At 48.1% G+C, this 27,388-nt stretch overlaps 1 protein-coding gene across 1 annotated transcript in view; it reads left to right on the top strand.

The window, feature by feature from the left end:
* The window catches only part of KCNK5 (potassium two pore domain channel subfamily K member 5), a 66,376-nt gene that overhangs the window by 5,713 nt on the left and 33,275 nt on the right, over positions 1-27,388 (top strand). The gene's annotated exons all lie outside the window — the stretch shown is intronic.

Genomic DNA, 27,388 nt, shown 5'->3' with positions numbered 1-27,388 from the left:
GATCGCCGTCAATCCGGTTCAGTTAATATTAGAAAAAGGATCTTTTGAGCCAGTCACTACTTTTTAAACATGTCATTCATTGGTGCAATAATTCCACGTGATCCTATGTGGGACTGGCCACTGGGGTTCTAGCCACACGGAGACCACTTCTCCGCAGTGCGCATTGTCCCATTTGGACTGTTCTGTATTTGGTACACTATGCTGCATAAGGAGCTCACACAGGTGAGCAAACAGAGGGAAATGCCCCAAATAGCCCGTCTAGCACCACTGTCTGCTCCATTCTTTCCTGAGAGCAATGCAACTGTAATCTCTCTTTGTTTGTTCCCTCACAAGACTTGGAGATAACTACTGATGGGTGAACTGTGCAAACAAAGCCTTTGTGCAGCTCTTTGTCTGCAAGTCACAACCATTAGTGTTAAATGCTCACACTTAATATGCGTGTAGCACAAATCTGTCTTTAGGAAGTGCTGTGAGCGGCAGATGGTCAGTGGGATATTCCAACATTGTGTGTGTGTGTGGCAAATGGAAATATTCTTGTATGCTCATTTGCATGTCCTTGGGGGTCTGTAACCCTGCCTTTTGCCATTATCACTCAGCATATAGTGCTTCCATTGCAGCAAGGGATTCTTGGAAATGACATGCAAATGAGCACACATTTTGCTTCAAATCCATTTTGACATGGACCCCCTATAAGCTTATGCGTGCTGCATTGCAGAGTTTTTCAGCACAGCCTGGGTTAAGAGGCATAGCCAGTAAACCTATCCACAGACAGCTGTTTCAACCTTTTTGCTCTCATCCATGTGAGACTGGTTAATGGTGAAAGGTGGGGTTGCAGACCTGTCTAAGACATGCAAATGAGCATACAGTAATATTTCCATTTGCTATATGCTTTACGGTGGAGGTTTTTTTTGTCACTTTTTTTACCCACCACTATGTATGTCTCTCTCTCTTTCTCTTTTTTTTTTTTTTTTTTTTTTTATGTTAAGGAACCCTATAATTATATTGTTGTGAAATTCTGAGGAACCCTAACTCTAATAGCGTGTCTGATATCAGATACATTGTAAGGAACCCCAACCCTCTCTAATAGCGCGTCTGGGATCAGATTCATTGTAAGGAACCCCAACCATCCTGGGGAAACCACTATGTTTGGGGGGGGGGGTTGGGGGGGGATGGTGTCTGTAACTCTGTCTCTCTTTCCAAATGTTGAAAGCATATACAGTACATCAAGGACCGACCAGTGACCCTGCAGTTTAGGCTTCCTGTAGCAAGTTTGTGGTGTGACAAAAAAGTTAACCCCTTCGCTGTCAGAGGGTCCTGCTCAATACGTTGGCGGCCCCTCTGGTTCAAAGGGTTGTAATAGGCGTTGTTTGGATAAGGGGTGACATCACTCTCCATCACACTTAGATTTCCTGCACATTGTTGTTAGCGACACAAAGCACGTACCCTCGTCTCAATAAGCCAATAAAGCCAAGCTATTTCTTCCTAAGATTGTTTTCCTTGGCTAGCTTTCTGAAGCTTAGTAACTTCTACTGTGCAGTGGGGGCTTGCCAGGGCTGGCTTCGCCGTGGGTGCAGAAACCAGTAGGAAGACTGTGCAGGCTCTGACGGGAATCCGGAAATATTTGTGACCTATATTTGCGCTGGCACGTCTTTTAGAATTTTGGTTCCGACCGTTTTCCAATGGCTGGGACACTGGCTAACGATACTCCCTGAACAGCTTTACCATAAAAACCCGAGGGCCTTTCTTACCTGACCGTCAAATTGAGGACGTCATCAGTTGTGTACCATGCTGGCATTCTCACACACACACACGGAGCTGTATACCCCCATGGTGGCAGCAAGCATAGGAGACAGATTTCGCATCCCCTTGTGGCTGTACTCCACCTGTCCTTGTATTACGTCCTGTACCAGGGGTACACAAACAGGGGGGTGCAAGATTTTTCGGTGGGGGGGGGGGGGGCCGCAGCAAGGAACTGACGCTTGGGTGTGTCGTAGCGTGCATAGAAACGGTGTCCAGTTGCTTGGGGTGTAACTGCCCTCACTGGGGCACATTCATTGGATAACGCCGCACTGCGAGACATGCTTGGGGGAATACTGAAAGTGTACGAAACGAGACCTACGGGTATATAATATTAGTGTCTGCTCTCTGATCAATGCACGTTTGTAACTGTGGCTGCGTTTTTTTTTCTCAGCTGCAGGGAAAGCTGTATGTATATTTAATGTTTTATATAGGCTTACATAATCCTTGCTAATCTGCACGCTTTTCCAGGTAGCAGTTAATCCCTTTCGCCTGTTCTCTTTTTGTTTAATGTTTAAGTCGGAACCGCTGCACACCCAAACATAGTGAAATATGTAGGTGGGGTCTGTCTGGGACAAGCCCAAGAAACGAGAACCTGCCCAATATTTAAGTTCTAATAAGCTGCTTAGAGCCAAAGAAAGCAGAGAGATGTCTCATCCAGTGCCTCAAAGTCACCTGTAAACTCTGCAGCATTTCACATTTCGTCACCTTTTGGAGAGTTGTTTTATTTATTTATTTTCCTCTCACTTTAACCCTTTTAATACAACGATATCTAGTGGCACAAAGTATCGCTATTACAGTAATAATGCAATCGGATCCCACCTCACCCCCATTTCCATGAGTGAAAGAGGAGTCTCTTTGCTTCATATCGCATAAGAGCCCAGGGAGGAGGGGAGAATCGGCTTCTAAGAACGGCACTATAGAAGTTACCTCATCGGGCGCCAGATGGGCCTGTAAGGCTGGTTCTATACTGCGTGCACGCGCTACGCCGTGCGCGTGTGCGGCAGTTTTAGTTGGCGGAGGTTAGTCAGCCATTCTGTAATGGTGCCGCGCGCACGCACGGCAGGGAGCATGGAACCGGCCGACAGGGGGGAAGATGGAGAAAATAAAGAATTCACACCGCTACCGCCGCTGAAGTGTGTGTGTGTGTGTGTGTGTGTGTTAAAGGATTCATTTATTTATTTGAAAACGTATTTAAACACACACATACAGTACCTCACTTGCGCACAGTATACACACAGTGTGCGACACGCGCCTTCACACAGGCGCACGTCCGCACACCGTATATATCACAGCCCTAAGGCTGATACTAAGACTCCTGCTGCTTCCCGTGAAACGAGCTCTGATGTGTAGGTGGCCCACAAGACTCCATAGTCTACTGCGTCTGTCACTCTACATTCCGGGAGATCACTATTGTTGGAGCAGGCAATGTCGTCCTACTTGGGATCGACCAGTCAACTGTTGCGCCAATCAACTATGTATTTGAGAGGGACGTAGCAAGTTTCGTGGTGCTGAATCAAGACTCTCCATCGTAGACGGAGAAAACAGGCCCCAAAATTGACAAAAAGCCATCACTGAGAACCTGCAAAGTATCGAGCAATTAATGTCCTTTCAAAAAAAACAAATCCTGGTGTCCTCTTGAGGATTGGCAGCTAAAAACTTTTATATTCCTGCACTTCCAATTAGATTACATTGGGAAAATGAGATTGTACTGTAGGGAATATGGGCTCGTAAAGAAGAAAAGTCTGTGTACATGAGTGCTGCCTATCTTCTAAAGTGCTTTCCGTTTCTCTTCTGGTTCTCTAGAAAAGGGAGAGATTGCACCTGCTGATAAACGGGCTTTTAAAGGGGAAGTTAATCTTGCTGATTGTAAATTCATGTTTCCTGTCAGTTTGTCATGATGGACAAAGCAGAATTGAAGAGTTGAACGTGTGAATGTAAAAATATCAAAGTGTGTGTGTGTGTGTGTGTTTTGTTCTGTGTACACAAAGGTTGTGGCCATGCCGGCATCAAAGTGATGTTTGTGGCAGGCATATGTTGAAGATGTGAAATCTAAATGATTTCCTTGTGTGTTTCGTTAAGCCCTTTTGTTCTAAGCATGTACAGCAGCTAAGAGGTTAATGTTACAAGTGTAGTGTATTAAGCTTGTTCCGTGCCTGAGAGGGACTCGTCCTGATCATGTATTATTACCTCTTTCTGCTGTGCGGATTTAGAACGTTCCCTGCTGCTTTATAACTTCAACATGGGGGAGTTTGCAACTTTTAATAGCACTGCTTACAATCTCACATTACAAGTCAGTTTTTTTGATGAAGTGCTAGTCCTACCTTGTAATAAAGGATATATCGTTTTACACTTTTTAGCATCTCCAGGAAACCAGGACAACCCCCTCCCCCTATTCCTATTTTAAAGGGGCAATCTGATTTCTTAGGAACAAAGTGAAGTAATTCGAGTGACACGTTTAAGGGTCTCCTCTGGGCGATCGTTCCCATTTTATTTATTTATTTTACTTCTGAAACCTGTAAGTATTTTGTATTTATTGTTTTAAGGAGAAGGAGCGTCTCAGTGAGTAAAGACACTGACAGGCACTGGGTTTGAAGCAGGGGAACCTGGTTCAACTCCCGGTGTTGGCTCCTTTTTATCTCCCTGTGCCTCAGGTACCAAAAACATAGATTGTAAGCTCCACGGGGCAGGGACCTGTGCCTGTAAAGCGCGACATAAAACTAGCAGCGCTATACAAGAACATGTTGTTGTTGTTGTTGTTGTTATTATTATTTAACGTTGGACTTGGGAGGGGATTGATTTGCTTTGGTTACTCCTTTTTTGTGTGATCAGCGTGCTCCCACAGCCAGAGTCCCACCATCTTTATTGGCTCTCTGGTAAGGACGGGCTGGGATAAGGAGAATGGAAACACTCGCTTGATCAACATTTCCCTGTTCAGAGGCTCCTAAGAAATTCAACTGCACCTTTTGTTAAAGCGGGCAGGGAGTTAGCAAGCAGGTTCTGTAGCATCCATTTATTTTCTCTGAATTTCGGGTAGGGAAAACATTTTGCAAGCACATGTTTAAGCCCCTATAGCTGTCAGAAAGGGCTGCCCGAGTGACCTCTGCTTTGAAAGCTTCTAAACGTTAATGGCAGCACCTGATGCTCTTTGCCTCCCGACACCAATCTACCAATACACTACACACAGGACACATCTATTGCTACACAAAACACACATGTTGAATGGTATACAATGCCCATGCACAAAGATACACGCAGACCTACACCATTTTACATAACTGCTGAAGGCCGTTGGATATAGGAGTGCTTTGTCCCTGTCGGGGTGTCGGGCCGTTGGATATAGGAGTGCTTTGTCCCTGTCGGGGTGTCGGGCCGTTGGATATAGGAGTGCTTTGTCCCTGACGGAGCGTCGGGCCGTTGGATATAGGAGTGCTTTGTCCCTGTCGGGGTGTCGGGCCGTTGGATATAGGAGTGCTTTGTCCCTGTCGGAGCGTCGGGCCGTTGTATATAGGAGTGCTTTGTCCCTGACGGAGCGTCGGGCCGTTGTATATAGGAGTGCTTTGTCCCTGTCGGAGCGTCAGGCCGTTGGATATAGGAGTGCTTTGTCCCTGTCGGAGCGTCAGGCCGTTGGATATAGGAGTGCTTTGTCCCTGTCGGAGCGTCAGGCCGTTGGATATAGGAGTGCTTTGTCCCTGTCGGGGTGTCGGGCCGTTGGATATAGGAGTGCTTTGTCCCTGTCGGGGTGTCGGGCCGTTGCATATAGGAGTGCTTTGTCCCTGTCGGGGTGTCGGGCCGTTGCATATAGGAGTGCTTTGTCCCTGTCGGGGTGTCGGGCCGTTGCATATAGGAGTGCTTTGTCCCTGTCGGAGCGTCAGGCCGTTGCATATAGGAGGGCTTTGTCCCTGACGGGGTGTCGGGCCGTTGGATATAGGAGTGCTTTGTCCCTGACGGAGCGTCAGGCCGTTGGATATAGGAGTGCTTTGTCCCTGACGGAGCGTCGGGCCGTTGGATATAGGAGTGCTTTGTCCCTGTCGGAGCGTCGGGCCGTTGCATATAGGAGTGCTTTGTCCCTGTCGGAGCATCGGGCCGTTGCATATAGGAGTGCTTTGTCCCTGTCGGAGCGTCAGGCCGTTGGATATAGGAGTGCTTTGTCCCTGTCGGAGCGTCAGGCCGTTGGATATAGGAGTGCTTTGTCCCTGTCGGGGTGTCGGGCCGTTGGATATAGGAGTACTTTGTCCCTGTTGGGGCGTCGGGCCGTTGGATATAGGAGTGCTTTGTCCCTGTCGGGGTGTCGGGCCGTTGGATATAGGAGTGCTTTGTCCCTGACGGAGCGTCAGGCCGTTGGATATAGGAGTGCTTTGTCCCTGACGGAGCGTCGGGCCGTTGGATATAGGAGTGCTTTGTCCCTGTCGGAGCGTCGGGCCGTTGCATATAGGAGTGCTTTGTCCCTGTCGGGGTGTCGGGCCGTTGGATATAGGAGTGCTTTGTCCCTGTCGGAGCGTCAGGCCGTTGGATATAGGAGTGCTTTGTCCCTGTCGGAGCGTCAGGCCGTTGGATATAGGAGTGCTTTGTCCCTGTCGGAGCGTCAGGCCGTTGCATATAGGAGTGCTTTGTCCCTGTCGGGGGGTCGGGCCGTTGCATATAGGAGGGCTTTGTCCCTGTCGGAGCGTCGGGCCGTTGCATATAGGAGTGCTTTGTCCCTGTCGGGGTGTCGGGCCGTTGCATATAGGAGTGCTTTGTCCCTGTCGGAGCGTCAGGCCGTTGGATATAGGAGTGCTTTGTCCCTGTCGGAGCGTCAGGCCGTTGCATATAGGAGTGCTTTGTCCCTGTCGGAGCGTCAGGCCGTTGCATATAGGAGTGCTTTGTCCCTGTCGGGGTGTCGGGCCGTTGGATATAGGAGTGCTTTGTCCCTGTCGGAGCGTCGGGCCGTTGCATATAGGAGTGCTTTGTCCCTGTCGGGGTGTCGGGCCGTTGCATATAGGAGTGCTTTGTCCCTGTCGGAGCGTCAGGCCGTTGGATATAGGAGTGCTTTGTCCCTGTCGGAGCGTCAGGCCGTTGCATATAGGAGTGCTTTGTCCCTGTCGGAGCGTCAGGCCGTTGGATATAGGAGTGCTTTGTCCCTGTCGGAGCGTCAGGCCGTTGCATATAGGAGTGCTTTGTCCCTGTCGGGGCGTCGGGCCGTTGCATATAGGAGGGCTTTGTCCCTGTCGGAGCGTCGGGCCGTTGCATATAGGAGTGCTTTGTCCCTGTCGGAGCGTCAGGCCGTTGCATATAGGAGTGCTTTGTCCCTGTCGGAGCGTCAGGCCGTTGCATATAGGAGTGCTTTGTCCCTGTCGGAGCGTCAGGCCGTTGGATATAGGAGTGCTTTGTCCCTGTCGGAGCGTCAGGCCGTTGCATATAGGAGTGCTTTGTCCCTGTCGGAGCGTCAGGCCGTTGGATATAGGAGTGCTTTGTCCCTGTCGAGGTGTCGGGCCGTTGCATATAGGAGTGCTTTGTCCCTGTCGGGGTGTCGGGCCATTGGATATAGGAGTGCTTTGTCCCTGTCAAGGTGTCGGGCCGTTGGATATAGGAGTGCTTTGTCCCTGTCGGAGTGTCAGGCCGTTGGATATAGGAGTGCTTTGTCCCTGTCAAGGTGTCGGGCCGTTGGATATAGGAGTGCTTTGTCCCTGTCGGGGTGTCGGGCCGTTGCATATAGGAGTGCTTTGTCCCTGTCGGAGCGTCAGGCCGTTGCATATAGGAGTGCTTTGTCCGTGTCGGGCCGTTGCATATAGGAGTGCTTTGTCCCTGTCGGGGTGTCGGGCCGTTGCATATAGTAGTGCTTTGTCCCTGTCGGGGTGTCGGGCCGTTGCATATAGGAGTGCTTTGTCCCTGTCGGGGTGTCCGGCCGTTGCATATAGGAGTGCTTTGTCCCTTTCGGGGTGTCCGGCCGTTGCATATAGGAGTGCTTTGTCCCTGTCGGGGCATCAGGCCGTTGCATATAGGAGTGCTTTGTCCGTGTCGGGCCGTTGCATATAGGAGTGCTTTGTCCCTGTCAAGGTGTCGGGCCGTTGGATATAGGAGTGCTTTGTCCCTGTCGGAGTGTCAGGCCGTTGGATATAGGAGTGCTTTGTCCCTGTCAAGGTGTCGGGCCGTTGGATATAGGAGTGCTTTGTCCCTGTCGGGGTGTCGGGCCGTTGCATATAGGAGTGCTTTGTCCCTGTCGGAGCGTCAGGCCGTTGCATATAGGAGTGCTTTGTCCGTGTCGGGCCGTTGCATATAGGAGTGCTTTGTCCCTGTCGGGGTGTCCGGCCGTTGCATATAGGAGTGCTTTGTCCCTTTCGGGGTGTCCGGCCGTTGCATATAGGAGTGCTTTGTCCATGTCGGGGTGTCGGGCCGTTGGATATAGGAGTGCTTTGTCCCTGTCGGGGTGTCGGGCCGTTGGATATAGGAGTGCTTTGTCCCTGTCGGGGTGTCCGGCCGTTGCATATAGGAGTGCTTTGTCCCTGTCGGGGTTTTGGGCCGTTGCATATAGGAGTGCTTTGTCCATGTCGGGGTGTCGGGCCGTTGGATATAGGAGTGCTTTGTCCCTGTCGGAGTGTCGGGCCGTTGCATATAGGAGTGCTTTATCCCTGTCGGGGTGTCGGGCCGTTGTATATAGGAGTGCTTTGTCCCTGTCGGGGTGTCGGGCCGTTGCATATAGGAGTGCTTTGTCCCTGTCGGGGTGTCGGGCCGTTGTATATAGGAGTGCTTTGTCCCTGTCGGGGTGTCGGGCCGTTGCATATAGGAGTGCTTTGTCCCTGTCGGGGTGTCGGGCCGTTGCATATAGGAGTGCTTTGTCCCTGTCGGAGCGTCAGGCCGTTGTATATAGGAGTGCTTTGTCCCTGTCGGGGTGTCGGGCCGTTGTATATAGGAGTGCTTTGTCCCTGTCGGAGCGTCAGGCCGTTGGATATAGGAGTGCTTTGTCCCTGTCGGGGTGTCGGGCCGTTGCATATAGTAGTGCTTTGTCCCTGTCAAGGTGTCGGGCCGTTGGATATAGGAGTGCTTTGTCCCTGTCGGGGCCTCAGGCCGTTGCATATAGGAGTGCTTTGTCCCTGTCGGGGTGTCGGGCCGTTGCATATAGGAGTGCTTTGTCCCTGTCGGGGTGTCGGGCCGTTGCATATAGGAGTGCTTTGTCCCTGTCGGGGTGTCGGGCCGTTGCATATAGGAGTGCTTTGTCCCTGTCGGGGTGTCGGGCCGTTGCATATAGGAGGGCTTTGTCCCTGTCGGGGTGTCGGGCCGTTGCATATAGGAGTGCTTTGTCCGTGTCGGGGTGTCGGGCCGTTGCATATAGGAGGGCTTTGTCCCTGTCGGAGCGTCAGGCCGTTGCATATAGGAGTGCTTTGTCCCTGTCGGGGTGTCGGGCCGTTGCATATAGGAGTGCTTTGTCCCTGTCGGGGTGTCGGGCCGTTGCATATAGGAGTGCTTTGTCCCTGTCGGGGTGTCGGGCCGTTGCATATAGGAGGGCTTTGTCCCTGTCGGGGTGTCGGGCCGTTGCATATAGGAGTGCTTTGTCCCTGTCGGGGTGTCGGGCCGTTGCATATAGGAGGGCTTTGTCCCTGTCGGGGTGTCGGGCCGTTGGATATAGGAGTGCTTTGTCCCTGTCGGGGTGTCGGGCCGTTGCATATAGGAGTGCTTTGTCCCTGTCGGGGTGTCGGGCCGTTGCATATAGGAGTGCTTTGTCCCTGTCGGGGTGTCGGGCCGTTGCATATAGGAGTGCTTTGTCCCTGTCGGGGTGTCGGGCCGTTGCATATAGGAGTGCTTTGTCCCTGTCGGGGTGTCGGGCCGTTGCATATAGGAGTGCTTTGTCCCTGTCGGGGTGTCGGGCCGTTGCATATAGGAGTGCTTTGTCCCTGTCGGGGTGTCGGGCCGTTGCATATAGGAGTGCTTTGTCCCTGTCGGGGTGTCGGGCCGTTGCATATAGGAGTGCTTTGTCCCTGTCGGGGTGTCGGGCCGTTGTATATAGGAGTGCTTTGTCCCTGTCGGGGTGTCGGGCCGTTGCATATAGGAGTGCTTTGTCCCTGTCGGGGTGTCGGGCCGTTGCATATAGGAGTGCTTTGTCCCTGTCGGGGTGTCGGGCCGTTGCATATAGGAGGGCTTTGTCCCTGTCGGGGTGTCGGGCCGTTGCATATAGGAGTGCTTTGTCCCTGTCGGGGTGTCGGGCCGTTGCATATAGGAGGGCTATGTCCCTGTCGGGGTGTCGGGCCGTTGCATATAGGAGTGCTTTGTCCCTGTCGAGGTGTCGGGCCGTTGGATATAGGAGTGCTTTGTCCCTGTCGGAGCGTCGGGCCGTTGCATATAGGAGTGCTTTGTCCCTGTCGGGGTGTCGGGCCGTTGCATATAGGAGTGCTTTGTCCCTGTCGGGGTGTCGGGCCGTTGGATATAGGAGTGCTTTGTCCCTGTCGGGGTGTCGGGCCGTTGCATATAGGAGTGCTTTGTCCCTGTCGGGGTGTCGGGCCGTTGGATATAGGAGTGCTTTGTCCCTGTCGGGGTGTCGGGCCGTTGTATATAGGAGTGCTTTGTCCCTGTCGGGGTGTCGGGCCGTTGGATATAGGAGTGCTTTGTCCCTGTCGGGGTGTCGGGCCGTTGCATATAGGAGGGCTTTGTCCCTGTCGGGGTGTCGGGCCGTTGCATATAGGAGTGCTTTGTCCCTGTCGGGGTGTCGGGCCGTTGCATATAGGAGTGCTTTGTCCCTGTCGGGGTGTCGGGCCGTTGCATATAGGAGTGCTTTGTCCCTGTCGGGGTGTCGGGCCGTTGGATATAGGAGTGCTTTGTCCCTGTCGAGGTGTCGGGCCGTTGGATATAGGAGTGCTTTGTCCCTGTCGGGGTGTCGGGCCGTTGCATATAGGAGTGCTTTGTCCCTGTCGGGGTGTCGGGCCGTTGGATATAGGAGTGCTTTGTCCCTGTCGGGGTGTCGGGCCGTTGCATATAGGAGTGCTTTGTCCCTGTCGGGGTGTCGGGCCGTTGGATATAGGAGTGCTTTGTCCCTGTCGGGGTGTCGGGCCGTTGGATATAGGAGTGCTTTGTCCCTGTCGGGGCGTTGCACCGATTTTCATATGATGTCCGGATTTAATATTCTGGGGCACATGCATCAAGTGGCAGTACAGGTTATCGCACCAGGTTCCTGCGTTAACTACCACTCAAGCTAACAGGAGGTTTAGTCCAAACAGTCGTGATAACCCGTACTGGTACTTGCTGTGCCCCTAAGTTGTAAACAGTGCCCAAAACAGCTCTGTTCTCCGGACTATAAACAAATGTGAATGACTTCCTGCATCCTGGAAACGGGAAGATGCAATTTGAAAACAACTGCAGCTACGAACATGCAACAAACGTATTTTAGATAAGTCTCTGTCTGTCTGTCTCGGTGTCTGTCTGTCCGTCCATCCGTCCTGTAGTGAACAAACACACCGTGATTCACATGACATCATACCTGCTGAGCAACTTGAAATAAATCGTCCTTCTTACGAGGTTGAAGAGGCGCCGCACTTACACAAACACCTGTCAGCGACGTCATCGTTTGTATTGTCTTATTACAAGCGTTTGTGTATAAATATGTAAGCCCTCTTATTTGCCTCAGACTAACACCTGCCGCTGAGGTTGGGGCCCGAGTCCTCCGCCTCTATGTATTATGGCACACGGGGATTTAGGTCAGACAATGGTAGACAAACTACAGTGGTGTTTATGGTATAACCTGTTTTCATAACAAAAAGTAACAATGAGTTTTTGGGTACCGTGTGTTCCTTAACAAAGGATCAGTACATATAACATATCAATACCTGGGGCCAACCCAATGAGGAAGGGGAAGTGTCTCCGCACATGTACCCCCACCTTCAGGGTGTTCTAGAGCCCCCCCTTATAGGTTTAGTACTTTGATTATCATTTATTATTCTTTACCCAGTGTTTTGCTCTCCTCCTTTCAATATATGGATATAGGTCCAAGTATTTTGAGCACCATTCTCCAATCACATAACATATCAACATAACATGCCCCCCCATCGGCTGTGCAGGTGTATGTCAGTGTCTGGTAGTGCGGCTACCCAATCCTGGGTGTCCAAGGCCTGTATGATGGTAGCACTCCGTTGGAGCTCGTTAATATTGACAGTTAGTGTTGCAGGCCTGTACTTCGCAAAATGCTTCGGTACCACTTTAGATGAACGTTGAGGAGTGTCCTCTCCGATTGTGCTTGTCCTCCACGCAGCTACCACTCGGGTGATCTGCTGCGCCTCCTTGCTGGTCTCTTCGGCGCCCTCTTTCTCCAGCGGGACGCAGATGCAGTCAGTCCTACGATCTATCGAGTATGTGCAGAGCTGCTGTGCCAGCTCTGTACTAGCTGCTCTACCCTTGCAGTTTGGCCTCGGAATGTCCTGCCTGGGACCCTTCTTCATTTCCTCTCTGTCCCGCCTCTCCAAGGTCCTATCTCATTAGCCGAGGCCCTGTCCATCACAAGTCACATCCTCCTGCACCAGAAGTTGCTCCCTGATGCAGCAAAGCAAGCTGGGAGTTGTAGTTTCCTATTGCAGCACATGAAAGGAGGAGGCAGGCAGGGGGCAGTATATGTGTCAGCCGCATGCACTTACAAGGGGGTTATAAATATCCACATTTTCTGCAGACCAGTATATTAGTGAGGGTTTGTGTTGCATGAAAGTGCTCACAACGTCTACTATGTGGATTCTCTAAGCTGCGAGATCGCCGTTCCTGTGCGATCTGACACAGAAGCTCCATTAAGTTCAATGGGCGTCCGTGACGGAACGGCGATCTCGCAGCTTGGAGAATCGCGCCCTTTCGGTCCTAAGTACTTTGTGGCACAAACTGAATTTTTAAGCATAAAAGCGGCGATTTATATTGTGACAAAAAGGAAAAATAGAACAGCGCACAAAACATGATACGAGATTGCTAAGAAAAGTCACAATACAAATTCTCTGGAGATCGGTGGCCTAAGGGAAATATGTCTGTTTGCACAATAGACCTTTTTAACGTCTGCGTTGTTAAGCAAATACTGGCAAAGATTATTTTGGTGTCAAATATACTTCTGAGATAAACCTGTTTCTGTCTTTTTTTATTTTATTGTTATGGTAGAATGAGGCAAGCAGGTGTATTGGCATTTCTCTTTTTTATGCTCTAGTGTTTCTTGCCTTCCTCTCTCCGAGCAATATCACCGGGCCGATGCAGGAGTAGTAGGCGAACCTACTAAAGGCTGGTTTTGTTTTTTTATCTATGTATCTGCAATATCAAATATAGATTATGTGTGTGTGTGTGTGTGTGTGTGTGTGTGTGTGTGTGTGTGTGTGTGTGTGTGTGTGTGTGTGTGTGTGTGTGTGTGTGTGTGTGTGTGTGTGTGTGTGTGTGTGTGTGTGTGTCATAAGGGTTTCGCCAAAATATGAATGTCACAGAGTCTAATTCTTTGTTGGTGTGTGTGTGTTTGTTGTTGCTATACACGTCTGATTAGCCCACCAGTGTTGTAGAACAAGGGTGGGATAGAAAGGTAGAATACAATAAGCACAAAACCCTTTATTGAGTAGTGGCTGCATGGAACAGCCGCCCAGTAGAATCCAAAGCTTCAAGGGTTAAACACAAGACAATCCATTTCTCACCACCATCTTAATATGTTTTACTTTAAATTACCAATCCATGTCCGTTTTCTTAACCACATACCAAACAGCCGGCCTGTCTCCGTATTGGCGAGCATACTTTCCAATGCCATTTTCTCCCCACCCATAATTTGACCTACATACTGCAGTTCGGTGTTTTGTATTATTACATCTGAAGTGATGCATGAGAGTGTAATGTTAAGTGTGTGCTTTATAATGGAGTGAGCGGGACTTCCTCTCTCCTTTTCCACTCTTGGAGTGGCTTCAGCGTATCTCTCGGAGATGCAGAAACCCCCAGCAGGGAATGGGCTTTGTGTCCATCCTTCACTCTCAGAACAAAGTGGTTCTTTCAAACAGACGGCTCAAGTCAAGTCGCTTCCTGCATTGGCTCTTGCGACGTCCACATCCATCCGTCAGCGGCAATGCAACATGTGTCCCAGCATAATGCTTTGTTAGTGGCTTATCTTGTGCTCTGCAGCACTCCCTCGCTGTCTTAGCAGTGTCCGTGGTTTTGCAGGCAGTGCAAGTGTCGGTACTTTGGGAGAAATAAATGACCCTTGCATGATTTGTAATGGTGCGAGTTCAGGAATGTATTACAATTCAAGTCATTTGAGAGGCATGGGGGTAATTATTTATTTATCCCACCGGTGCGGCAGTTTCATTGACGTCCATTGGGATTTGACTGAGCCACTGATTGAGCCAGCTGTGCTGAAGTGTGGATATTCTGAAAGCCTGACCTGTTGGGAGGGCGTGATTGGCGTTGCCCACCCCTGTCTTAGACCATTGATTGAGCCATCTGTGCTGAAGCAGGGATATCCTGAAAACCTGACCTGTTTGGTAGCTCTTGATGACTGGGGTTGCCCATCCCTGCCCTAAACCAAATATCCCAGGCACATGCATGACTTACAATGCTGGTCTTTGTAGTTGTGTACAGATGTGGAGATCCCATTTATGCAGATTGCAGCCTTACCCAGCGATTGATTAAAGCTGGGACCGGAGTAAAGGGTGCAACAAAACTGGCTGATGAGCACTGCCCCATAACAAAGGACAATTTAACCTACACACGATTCTGATATCATTTCTTACAGTGGGGTTTAGCCTGACCTGTTATTTCCCACAGTGATGACGTCTGTCAGGCAACCAACGCAACAAAGCTGAAAAGGACCCTTTGTAACAAAAAGACTCCATATCAATGCTTTTCCATTGCTACTTTCCGGACGGGGCCCTACCCTTGGGCGTGCGGGGGGGAGGGGTGGGATCCCTCTGATGCTTTTTCTCTGAAACGCTGAGTGTTTCTCTTCCTCTCCCTTTTTTTTTCTTTTTACCTTTCTTCACTTGCCTTTGTAGCACATTCCCGTCGAAAGCCCAGATCCCTGTAGCATTTGCATTCCCGCTGAACGCGTGCAACATCACGCCCAAGTGTAGAATGTTCTATTCGCTGGTTCGTGCTCTTCCAATTAAAGCCCAAATGTCTCGCTGCATAATGCACAGCTACACATTCCAATGGGCATTCCATTTTAGGATCTGTCTCTGCTAGGACCAAAGTCATATAATGGCAGTGACCGGTGATTAACCAATGAATATTTATTTAATGACACTGGAGTATTTTTTGCTATCCCTTACCTGTTTGCAAACTTCTGTCTTCAGGGATGTTGATGACAGTGTATACACTTTTTTACCCCCTTTTTGTTGTCTGGTGTGATTTGAGGAGAACAGCCTAATTAGTTTATAAAGATCCTGGGCAAGACCTGTCATTTCCAGATAAGACTAAAATAAAACGAACGGGAAGAGAAACAGAACTTCTTTTTACACAAGAAGCAAATAAATGTTTAAGCGTGATTTACATTTTTCTAAAGACTACATTGCGATAGTGTGCAAATAGACTTATTTTATTAAATAACCGAAAAATGGGGGGGGGGGGTGGGAACAAACTGTGACGGGTGCTAGAAAAGTTTGATAATCCCTAGTATGATGATTGCAATGTTCTGCTTAACCCTCAGAGAGCAAAGGAGCTGGCAAAAAGCAGTACTGTACAAGGATTTGCACGGCATGGAAATGGCGCTGGCAATCCGCAAGGGCTTCAGTTAAACACCATTTTTCAAAGCCGCCCCCCCCCCCCCCCTCTGTCATCATATCGCTCTTAGTACACGCGCACACAATGGGGGAAAAGGAAGCCAACACTTTATTCTGGAAGCGAGTCGGCATCGGTTCACCGCCTGCCGCACTTGGAATGTGTTTCTCCGGCGACGAGTTCCGACTCCTCAATGGAAGCTTTGTCCGGGCGCAGACTCCCGCTGCCTCTTACCTGGGGGGGAAAAGGAAATCGTTATTCACTTTTCTCGCAGTTCTAAATACAATTTGTAACTCTCTTTTAATAATAAAAAATACACGCCTCCTACATTTCAGGAACAGTGCAGCCATTGTTTGGTAAATGAATGAGCTGGAAACACGACAAACTCGTGTTGGATCTAAATACGCAATCTAACGTTTGGGCTGAACACACAGCACATCCCCCCCCCCCCCCCCCGCAACCCCCCCCATAGTCTATAAATTGTATTTTCATTTATTATCATCTTTCATCCTTATTAAACACTTGATTTTGTTAAATCCTCCAGTGGCCTTTTTTGTATTTTGGCGCACACGGCCACTTACTATAATCTCGTTGCCGCAGGGCCCTCGTCGGCTATTGTTAATGTTGTAATTGTATTATTGTATCCGCATCCCCATTGTGCGTTGGCACATGGTAAATAATGTTAATACCACGTGAATCTTCTGCAAAGTGCCAGAATCGCTGCCCAATTTTGGATCTGCTGTGGCCTTTTTCCTTATATAGATACGAGCCCTTAATGAATGCAGCATGTATTGTACTTTCTCTGATATTCGTTACTATGTCTACCACAAGCCCCGCTTTCTGAGTAACTCGGAGAGCTCAAACCTTTAGTATGTGGCTGTTTTGATGAGACATGTTATCCTTGGTTTGGTAGAAGTTAAAATGATACAAATCAGTCGTTTTTTTTTAAAGAATTTGGATTTTCCTCTTTATATAGAAGAGAAATACCCAATGATGGAAAGATCTCGGGCGCCTAAAATAACCCGCCTGGGCTGTGTGCAGTGAATGTTGTCCTGATTTGACAGGTCAAGTCACCGCCGTTCAGTGAGGGAGGGAGGGGGGGAAAGAATTGTCCGCCTGAGAATTGTGGGTGGGGCTAAACAGCGTTCTGCGGGCAGAGTTAGTCAGGGGGTGGAGCCAGTCGGAACAGAGCGGAGGGGTGTGTGTGTGTGTGTTTTAGTGAGTGCCTGTGTCAGTGCGTAGAGCGGCTGCATCGGAGAGCAGGAGACAGAGGGGCTGGGCTAGTCGGTGGTGAGACGTGTGTGTGTGTGTGTGTGTGTGTGTCACACACACTGACAGACAACAGGGGCTGTAGCTGGCTAGCGTGATGCTCATGGTGCATCAGTGGAGTCACATTGCTGTCTACTTTAGCAGGCCTGAAATGTTTATTTTCATGTTACAAATTTGATAGCAACTTTATTATGGAACAGCTAAGCTCCTGTAGTACATCTCTACTGCAGGATCAAATACTGTCACGTTAGCGGTGCCAAACCAATGGTGCGCAAACTATCGGTGATCCTTGGTCTGCAATGTGCTGGTCCCTGGAAGAATGTGTACACTTACCATCAGGGTGGCTTGGGATTGAGTACCATGTAATAGGACAGCACTAAACCCCAAGCAGCAGGCACACGTGACAGCACTTTGCCATCTGCATTTAAAACCTTCCAACAGCTGTTCAGGCAAACAGATGTCTTCCCACGTCTGAACGCTGGATGCTACGCGATCCAGTGAAAGAAATTCCACAGCCTTTGTGTTATTATTCGGTTTAAGGATTCTTTATATCATTACAGGAGTTAGCACCAGCACGTCCTGACTGCTCAACTTTCTATTATAGCAGCAGTGCACCTGTGGCCTGCACTGTTTAATCAAAAAAGGCTTCCAAAACCATCATTGAAAGGATAGCGAGTACGTTTTAGATCTCAGTTGTTTGGTGGAAGGACAGCATTTTAATAGCTGTATTGTCCGACTGCGTAGATGGATGATGGATATGTGTTATTTTACCAAACTGTTGTGTTGTCTTCATCTTTGCTTAGCTAGCTCTGCTAGTTTCTGTCTTTACTGCTCCCTTCCTCCCTTCTCCTTCTGTCTCCCTGATCCCACTTTCTCGTCGCCCCTTCCTTTTCCTCTTTCACCCAGGCCCCCCCCAAAAAATTATTTTGCTAGTAAGTGGATACATTATACAGCCACGTATTTCAGAAACTAGTTTCCAACATCAATCTCTCGCTCCTTGTTAATATGCTATGCATCAGTCTGTAATGCAAGTGGCTGAATCCCACGGGGTGTGTAATGCAAGTGGCTGAATCTCACGGGGTGTGTGTAATGCAAGTGGCTGAATCCCACGGGGTGTGTAATGCAAGTGGCTGAATCTCACGGGGTGTGTGTAATGCAAGTGGCTGAATCCCACGGGGTGTGTAATGCAAGTGGCTGAATCTCACGGGGTGTATAATGCAAGTGGCTGAATCTCACGGGGTGTGTAATGCAAGTGGCTGAATCTCACGGGGTGTGTGTAATGCAAGTGGCTGAATCTCACGGGGTGTGTAATGCAAGTGGCTGAATCTCACGGGGTCTGTAATACAAGTGGCTGAATCTCACGGTGTGTGTAATGCAAGTGGCTGAATCTCACGGTGTGTGTAATGCAAGTGGCTGAATCTCACGGTGTGTGTAATGCAAGTGGCTGAATCTCACGGGGTGTATAATGCAAGTGGCTGAATCTCACGGGGTGTGTAATGCAAGTGGCTGAATCTCACGGGGTGTATAATGCAAGTGGCTGAATCTCACGGGGTGTGTAATGCAAGTGGCTGAATCTCACGGGGTGTGTAATGCACGTGGCTGAATCTCACGGTGTGTGTAATGCAAGTGGCTGAATCTCACGGGGTGTGTAATGCAAGTGGCTGAATCTCACGGGGTGTGTAATGCAAGTGGCTGAATCTCCCGGGGTGTGTAATGCAAGTGGCTGAATCTCACGGGGTGTGTAATGCAAGTGGCTGAATCTCCCGGGGTGTGTAATGCAAGTGGCTGAATCTCCCGGGGTGTGTAATGCAAGTGGCTGAATCTCACGGGGTGTGTAATGCAAGTGGCTGAATCTAAAGGGGTGTGTAATGCAAGTGGCTGAATCTCACGGGGTGTGTGTAATGCAAGTGGCTGAATCTCACGGGGTGTGTAATACAAGTGACTGAATCTCACGGGGTGTGTGTAATGCAAGTGGCTGAATCTCACGGAGTGTGTAATGCAAGTGGCTGAATCTCACGGGGTGTGTAATGCAAGTGGCTGAATCTCACGGGGTGTGTAATGCAAGTGGCTGAATCTCACGGGTGTGTAATACAAGTGACTGAATCTCACGGGGTGTGTGTAATGCAAGTGGCTGAATCTCACGGGGTGTGTAATACAAGTGACTGAATCTCACGGGGTGTGTAATGCAAGTGGCTGAATCTCACGGGGTGTGTAATGCAAGTGGCTGAATCTCACGGGTGTGTAATACAAGTGACTGAATCTCACGGGGTGTGTGTAATGCAAGTGGCTGAATCTCACGGGGTGTGTAATACAAGTGACTGAATCTCACGGGGTGTGTGTAATGCAAGTGGCTGAATCTCACGGGGTGTGTAATGCAAGTGGCTGAATCTCACGGGGTGTGTAATGCAAGTGGCTGAATCTCACGGGGTTTGTAATGCAAGTGGCTGAATCTCACGGGGTGTGTAATGCAAGTGACTGAATCTCACGGGGTGTGTAATGCAAGTGGCTGAATCTCACGGGGTGTGTAATGCAAGTGGCTGAATCTCACGGGGTGTGTAATGCAAGTGGCTGAATCTCACGGGGTGTGTAATGCAAGTGGCTGAATCTCACGGGGTGTGTAATACAAGTGACTGAATCTCACGGAGTGTGTAATGCAAGTGACTGAATCTCACGGAGTGTGTAATGCAAGTGGCTGAATCTCACGGGGTGTGTAATGCAAGTGGCTGAATCTCACGGTGTGTGTAATGCAAGTTGCTAAATATCCGTATTATTTCTCCGCTGAGAGACGTTTAAACGTTGCAGTGTTGCTTTTCTTACATGTAATCTCATAATGTTTACTGCTGATCATAAATACAACTTTAAACCCACAGGCTGGCAAGTGCATTAATATTTAGTTTAGCTGAGGTCTGTAATTGTATACAGCACTGCGCAATTAAGCACAGCTCGCCCCAACATAAATACACAAACCAGTTACTACATGTTACGTGTGTTTTGTTACTTTAAATGTTTGGGTCATACGAGTAGATGAAAGAGCCGATGTGACTCAGTAGGAGTTGGCTTTGTCTGTGTGAGATACACAAAGTCATTGTTACTTCTCTCTCATTGTTTCCCGGATTGTTTGGTGTCTGCAAGGTATAAGAAACTGTGCAATAAGATGGTGTAGTAAGTTGAACAGTCATTGATTCTGTGAAACGTTGGATGGGCCGCATATCTCCTATTGTCCTGAGGCTAATCCTATCCATATCTGCTCTGTACCGGAGCTCTGCTTTGTCCCAGATCTCATTGTCTGGATCTGGTTATAGGTTCCTTCTTGGCTCCTTATTTCTCCTATTTCACACCATGTCGTTAAGCTGATTTACCCCCCCGCCCCCCGACTATGATCTGCTGTTGGTTTCCATTTCATCTGTTATAAGTATTGTTCTAATTATGATATATATATATATATATATATTTTAATAATATTTTAATAATATTTATTGGGACATTTGGCCGCGTCCAAATGGTCGCCGCCACAGACGGACCCTCTGCCGCCGCTGGAATCCCGGACACTTCTAAGCTACATTTTATTACTGGGTAGGGGGTTAATTTAAGGGGTTTTAGCGGTTGGGGTAGGGTTTTTTTTAGGGTAGGAGTTTGTAGGGAAGTGGATTTAAGGGTAAGGGCTTGGGGTAGTGGATTTTAGGGTAAACGCTTGGGTTTTTTTAGGGTAAGGGCAATGGGGTAGGATGTTTTAGGGTACTGTACTGGGTTTTGAGGTAAGGGCTTAGGGTAGGGAGTTTTAGTTTATGGGGTTTACTTACCTTAGCGAGCGACGGAGAGTCGCATCCATGTGGTTGCAGCACAGCAGCCATGACAATGTCCCAGACAGCGTTTTGCTGCCGTTCCAGGCGTCCCATGGCAGTAAGTGGGGGACTTGCTTTGTTGTTGGGGACGAATAACTGTCAGTCACTGTTCTAAAATAAAGCAAATAAAATGTTACAAGAGGCATTGCAAACCGTGTATAATCAACAATTAAACTATTGACACGGTGTACACAGTAGGTGTGTAGACACACACCCACACACCCTGATTTCACTTGGGTTCACTTCTTCACCTCAGACTCTCTTAGAGATAACGCGAGTTGCAGGAAAGGCGGCCCTAGGATTATCCGCACCATCCTTCTCCCCCACTGCTCCTGTTTATAAAGCCAGCGTGGACTGGGTTAACATTAGGGAGGAAAAGACAGATCAGAGGGTCCTCCCCGTGCCCCCCACCCTGCCCTGTGCTCTGGGTGTCTTGTCCAGCTGTCTTTACTTCAGACTATTGGAACACCAGAGTCACAGCAAAGGCGGCACCCTGAGGGGGGTCATAGATCAGGTCCGTCGTAGTGTGCATGGGACATGGCTCTAGGTCGCCTGGTGGATTACTCCAGTCCTCAAAACCTCCCAACAGGTCAGGTTTTAAGGATATCCCAGCTTCAGGACAGGTGGCTCAATCAGTGAAGCAGAGATATCCTGAAATCCTTGAGGACTGAGGCCCGTTCTATACTGCATGCGGCCGTGCGTGCCTATGCGAACACGTGTGCACGTGCCGCATGCTTTTCCCTGTTATAGAGCCGGGAGCTGCAGTGTGTGTGTGTGTGTGTGTGTGTGTGTGTGTGTGTGTCTATATATGTGTGTGTGTGTGTGTGTGTGTGTCTATATATGTGGGTGTGCATGGGTTGTGTGAGTGAAGAAAGTCACAAATAAGATTTTTTTTTTTTTAAAGAAAAAAAAAGTTAATATTTTTTTTCATTTTATTTGTGCAATCATTGAGACACACACGCATACATACATACATACATACACACACATACACACACACATCCACGCATACACACACACATATCATTTGAGCGCCGGTAGCGGCGCGAAATCATCTTTTCCCCGTCTTTGCCGCTGTCTGTCGGCTCCCCGCTCCCTGCCGTGCGCGCGCGCGGCCCTTGTATAGAAGGGCTGGCTGACCTCAGCCATCTATAACTGCCGTGCGCGGCCCTTGTATAGAAGGGCTGGCTGACCTCAGCCATCTATAACTGCCGTGCGTGTGCACGGCGTAGCACGCCCCGCCACTATACAACGGTCCTGAGCCACTGATTGAGCCACCTGTGCTGAAGCTTAAAAACTGATTTGGGGTTGGGGGGGGGGGGTGTGGTCTTGAGGGCTGGAGTTGCGCACTCCTGCTCTGATCCACCAGGCGACACAGAGCCATTTCCCATGCGACACAGAGCCATTTCCCATGCGACACAGAGCCATTTCCCATGCGACACAGAGCCATTTCCCATGCGACACAGAGCCATTTCCCATGCGACACAGAGCCATTTCCCATGCGACACAGAGCCATTTCCCATGCACCCCGGGAGTAGAGCAAATGAGAATAAACAGCAGGAGTCACCATGTGGACACTGCACAGAAAGAATGTCCCTCGCAGCGTATCATAATGACTGTGCAGTAATATAACAAGAGTCCTTCATACAGCATCTCTAAGTTAGTGCTAAAAATAAACTATATCGATGTTATGCTGACGGCAGCAAAAACGGCAGTGAGGAGGAGCGTGTTTTCCACTGTTGCGTATTAATTGTTAGTCATCTGTAGTGCGGGTATTGGTTATGTACTCTAGGGTAGGGTTGTGCAAAGTTTTTAACCTGCGCGCCCCCCCGCCTGCCTACCTCCCAGCTTGCGCCCCCCTCCCCCTCTCTCCACCTCGGCTCCGGCGTCAAATGACGTAGCAGGGTCATGTGACGTCACGTTGCCATGGCAACGCGATGTCACGTGACCACGCAACGTCATTTGACGCTGGCTACCATGGCGACGCGTCGCCTACAATCAGGTAGGAGAAGCTGCAGAGGCCTCGCGCGGCCCGCCCTGCATTTAATTTAAATGCCTTGGGGGAGAGTGCGGGACCTCCTGTAGCTGCCACGCCCCCCCCATGAAATTCTCCCGCCCCCCACTTTGCGCACCCCTGCTCCAGGGATCCGCTCTCATTCCCTGTGCAGCTATTATCTTGGGTGCCTGAAAAGTGAGTTCTCAGACTCCCTAGTACAGATCCCATTACTTATTGTGATTCCACTATTTAACAACTTCAGTGCCAGATAGCACTGTGAGTCGTGGGAGGGGAGACTCTTCACCCCCCCATCAAATTAGGGTTTTTATTACCCTTTATTTCTAGCCATTTCTCTTAGTTCTGTGATGTCATTGAAAGAAAATGAGCGCTCATTCGTGGTACATCCTAAATTGGTACGTAGTACACGTGATTTTCATATTCTCAGAATTCAGTAACGTGATCCGTGTAATCATGGATCTCTCTGCGTGTCTATTATTATTCTTCTGCTAACTAAATGTTTCTCTCGTGTATGACCCCATATATCTTCATGGGCACCCCGATTCTAACGTGTATTGTGGCATATAATATCATGGCTGAGGGAGCGGCTCAGTTATGTTTCAATCAGGGGAGCCTGGTTCAATTCCCGATGTCGGCTCCTTGTGACCTTGGGCAAGTCACCTTATCTCCCAGAGCCCCCGGCACCAAAAACATAGATCGTAATTTCTACAGAACATGGACTGTGTCTGTATGAATTCTATGTCCAGCGCTGTGGACATTGTCCGCATTATACAAGGAAAAAATGTATTGGATTTTTAAAGCTTCTGTTAAAAAGATTGCACTCCATTGACCCGTACTGTCATGGGTTCAGGTTGGTGCCTAATGGGATTCTGGGGATCTGTCTTGTCCCATTTCAAAACCTGGGTCAACATGTCAATGGACTTCGTCTTGCAGTGGGTGGACGTCAGTTTCCAAACGGATCACACGAATTAAAAAGCTTTCATGGTTGTGATCCTAATTGGTGTTTTTATTGACACGAGCCAATACATGTGATTCGATTCTTTAAACGCCTTATTTTTCAGCCTCGTCTGCAACGCATTGCAGAGAACTTTTTAAATAAAGTACCACTATTTTGTGTTTTTTTTTTTTTTTTTTTTATTTATATTTTTATTGCTATATTTTTGTTTCCTTGACAGGGCAGGGACTCAGTTTTATTACATTACTTTTCATTACACTTTTTAACTACGAGGTCGGTGCGTTGGAATCCTGTGTTTGGCTACATTTCGAAACACTGGGAATGAGGCGGGGAAAAAACGGAGATTATATCTGCCGTTAACTTATTTCTAACGAGATAATGTCACGAACGCAAAGGCTCCCTTGGCACACAGGCCCAATTCCCAGGAAATGTTCTTTTTCCTTCAGCGTTCTCAACCCTTGCTGTTCCATGCCAAGTGCAGCAAATGACATGTAGAACACAAAATCGAGATGTTTGTTTCCCAGCCATAGATTAATGAAGATCTCGCACTGCTGTAATACGTAGACATTGCCTACAGCTAACCTGCATCTCGTGTCTCCCCCGTTTTAATCTATTCTAGAATAATCATTAACTCTTCCTAACCTCGCCGCAATGGGCCCCATCCATCCTCAAATCCCTTGGCTGGCTGCCCACTAAATCCCCTGTATTCTGCGATATTCTTATCCAAGGCACTACACAAGAACTCTTTCCACACCCTACTGCTCCTCTCACGGTGTCCCGTCATGCATACTCTCTCTAGTCCCCCTATTTCTACAGCTGTCCTGTCTGAGATCATTAATTCTTGCATTTCCATCCTCTGGAACTCACTACAAACGTCTGTTCACTAGGTAACCACTTCATCCTAAACTCACCTAATAATCCACCCCCCCCCCCCCAAACTGAAGACTTTCAATGTATTGCCACCAATCGAAGTCCTCCTCATCCCAACTCCATTCTACGTTGTTTTTTTTGTTGTCATTTGTGACATATTATACTATATATAATAATATATTTTACTTGGATTTTATAGCATTTGCACAAATCCTACTGTACCTATTTATATCTTCTTATACTGCTTAGACTATGAGCTCTTTGGGGCAGGGAATCTCTTACTTGGTTTCAATTTATTTACTGTAAGCCTTGCCTTGTTTAGTTCGTGTACTGCCTTGTTTATCCAATGTGTGCAGTATTTCACCTATAACACTTATGTTGTAGCCTAGTGTCTGTCAACTATGGTGCCATGTTGCTTAACTAATAAATTACCACCTAGAACGCTTCCGGTTAAAGATTTTCCATGGAAATGAATCGTAAAATGGCACTTGACATTTATATTTACACACACAGTAATATATATATATATATATATATATATAGACCATACGATACCGGTTGCAACACGACATCAAGGGACAGCACGCAGGTAAGTAAATCAAAAATGTTCTATATTTGATAGAAGACACAAAAACCGACGTTTCGGTCCCCCAGTGGGACCTTTCTCAAGGTGGTGCAATTGAATGCAGTGCACAATATATATATATACCCCAAACCCCAGTGCAATTCAACAAAACCAATCACAGTTAATTAGCCTCACCTGCCTATGTGACATGCATCCACAGTATCAGCAGGTAAAGAGCATCCATTTTGAATATATTAACTCTATATTTGTTTACCTGATATGTGTTTAGGCATGCGCAAAAAGGCTCAGGAATTGCATAATGTTACTGCTGAGAGACTACATAAGTCTGCCAGACCCAGCGATATCTTGGATAACAGGAGAGAGTGCGCATGGGCTAAACTGATCTGGAGCTGATACCTGGATAGATTAACTATTTCAGGGACGTGCAAAATACACATTGTAACTGCAAGTTAAGCGAAACATGTGAAACACCTGATGTGCTCACCATAAATGTGCAAAAAAATGTGAGGGATTAAAACATATATACACACGTGTGGATGACGTGGCTGACTGGAATCTAGGACAATATATAAATGCTGAAAGCACTCAGCCATATAACGCCTAATGCATAGTGTAAGAAATGATAATGCAATAATGACTCTATGCATCATGTCAGGAAGCGACACCTTAAAAAACCAACAAAAATACATAATGCAGACAATGTCAAATAGAGAAACTGGTAATACATTAGAATACATGCTGTGTCACACTCTCAGCAAACATTGCTACAGGTGGCTCTTGACTAAAAGGGACCTGAGGTATCTGACACACTGTAATGCACCAGCATACATAAAAAGTGAAATCCTGCATCAAAGGAAATGAATCGTAAAATGGCACTTGACATTTATATTTACACACACAGTAATATATATATATATATATATATATATATATATATATATATATATATATATATATATATATATATATATATATATATATATATATATTACTGTGTGTGTAAATATATATATATATATATATACATGTATATATATATATATATATATAAATTATTATTATTTTTTTTTTATTATTTTTTTTTTACAAAGTTTATAGAAACGAATGAACGTAACTAATAAATTGTTAGGGTGCTTCACCAATAGGATGTTTATTGATTTATTATGGAGCAGAGAAAGTGGTCTGAAACATTTTGTAGCTTATATGGGCCTAGAATTTCATTGGGTCTCTGGTGAAATGTGTATTCCTGCCAACGGACTCCAGGCCTCTTATATGACATTGAAACACTTCTGGATTTGTATTCTCGTTTGCTGATGTGTTGTTTGTATCTTTCCCTATTGTTACTAAGGCTAGGATTCGCAATGCCGATGCAAGATATCACACCCCAACCCGGCGTTAACCACCATTGACTTGAATAGCTGTTATTGACAAATTGGGGTGCGATACCCACATCATCGCCTGTTGAATCTCTCCCAAAGAGAGATGTCGGTCACACAGCCGGTTTGGCATGCGTTGACCTGTATGGCTTTGAGTTCATACAAGTGTATACTGCAATGGGGGGGGGGGGGAGGGGAGAGAGAAATCAGTCATGGAGCTGTAAACTTGGCAGATTGAGATGCAATAATAATGCTCCTGACACAAGTACAGGCATACCTCGCATTAACGTACGCAATGGGACCGGAGCATGTATGTAAAGCGAAAATGTACTTAAAGTGAAGCACTACCTTTTTCCCACTTATCGATGCATGTACTGTACTGCAATCGTCATATACGTACATAACTGATGTAAATAACGCGTGTGTAACAGGCTCTATAGTCTCCCCGCTTGCGCACAGCTTCGGTACAGGTAGGGAGCTGGTATTGCTGTTCAGGACGTGCTGACAGGCGCATGCGCGAGCTGCCGTTTGCCTATTGAGCGATATGTACTTACTCGCGAGTGTACTTAAAGTGAGTGTCCTTAAACCGGGGTATGCCTGTAGTTAATAATCCGAATAGCCCTAAAACTGTGAGGTCCTGGAGCGCAAATATGTGCAGTGCAGCTCTAGGAACACCCTGACCCGGCATGGATCGGTAATATGTGCAGTGCAGCTCTAGGAACGCCCTGACCCGGCATGGATCGGTAATATGTGCAGTGCAGCTCTAGGAGCGCCCTGACCCGGCATGGATCGGTAATATGTGCAGTGCAGCTCTAGGAACGCCCTGACCCGGCATGGATCGGAAATATGTGCACTGCAGCTCTAGGAACGCCCTGACCCGGCATGGATCTGTAATATGTGCAGTGCAGGTCTAGGAGCGCCCTGACCCGGCATGGATCGGTAATACAGTATGTGCAGCTCTAGGAACGCCCTGACCCGGCATGGATCGGTAATATGTGCAGTGCA

Source organism: Ascaphus truei, chromosome 4 (assembly GCF_040206685.1).
Source record: "Ascaphus truei isolate aAscTru1 chromosome 4, aAscTru1.hap1, whole genome shotgun sequence".
NCBI classification, from domain to species: domain Eukaryota; kingdom Metazoa; phylum Chordata; class Amphibia; order Anura; family Ascaphidae; genus Ascaphus; species Ascaphus truei.
Note: the sequence above shows the minus strand (reverse complement) of the source record. Positions and strands in the feature narration are given on the sequence as shown.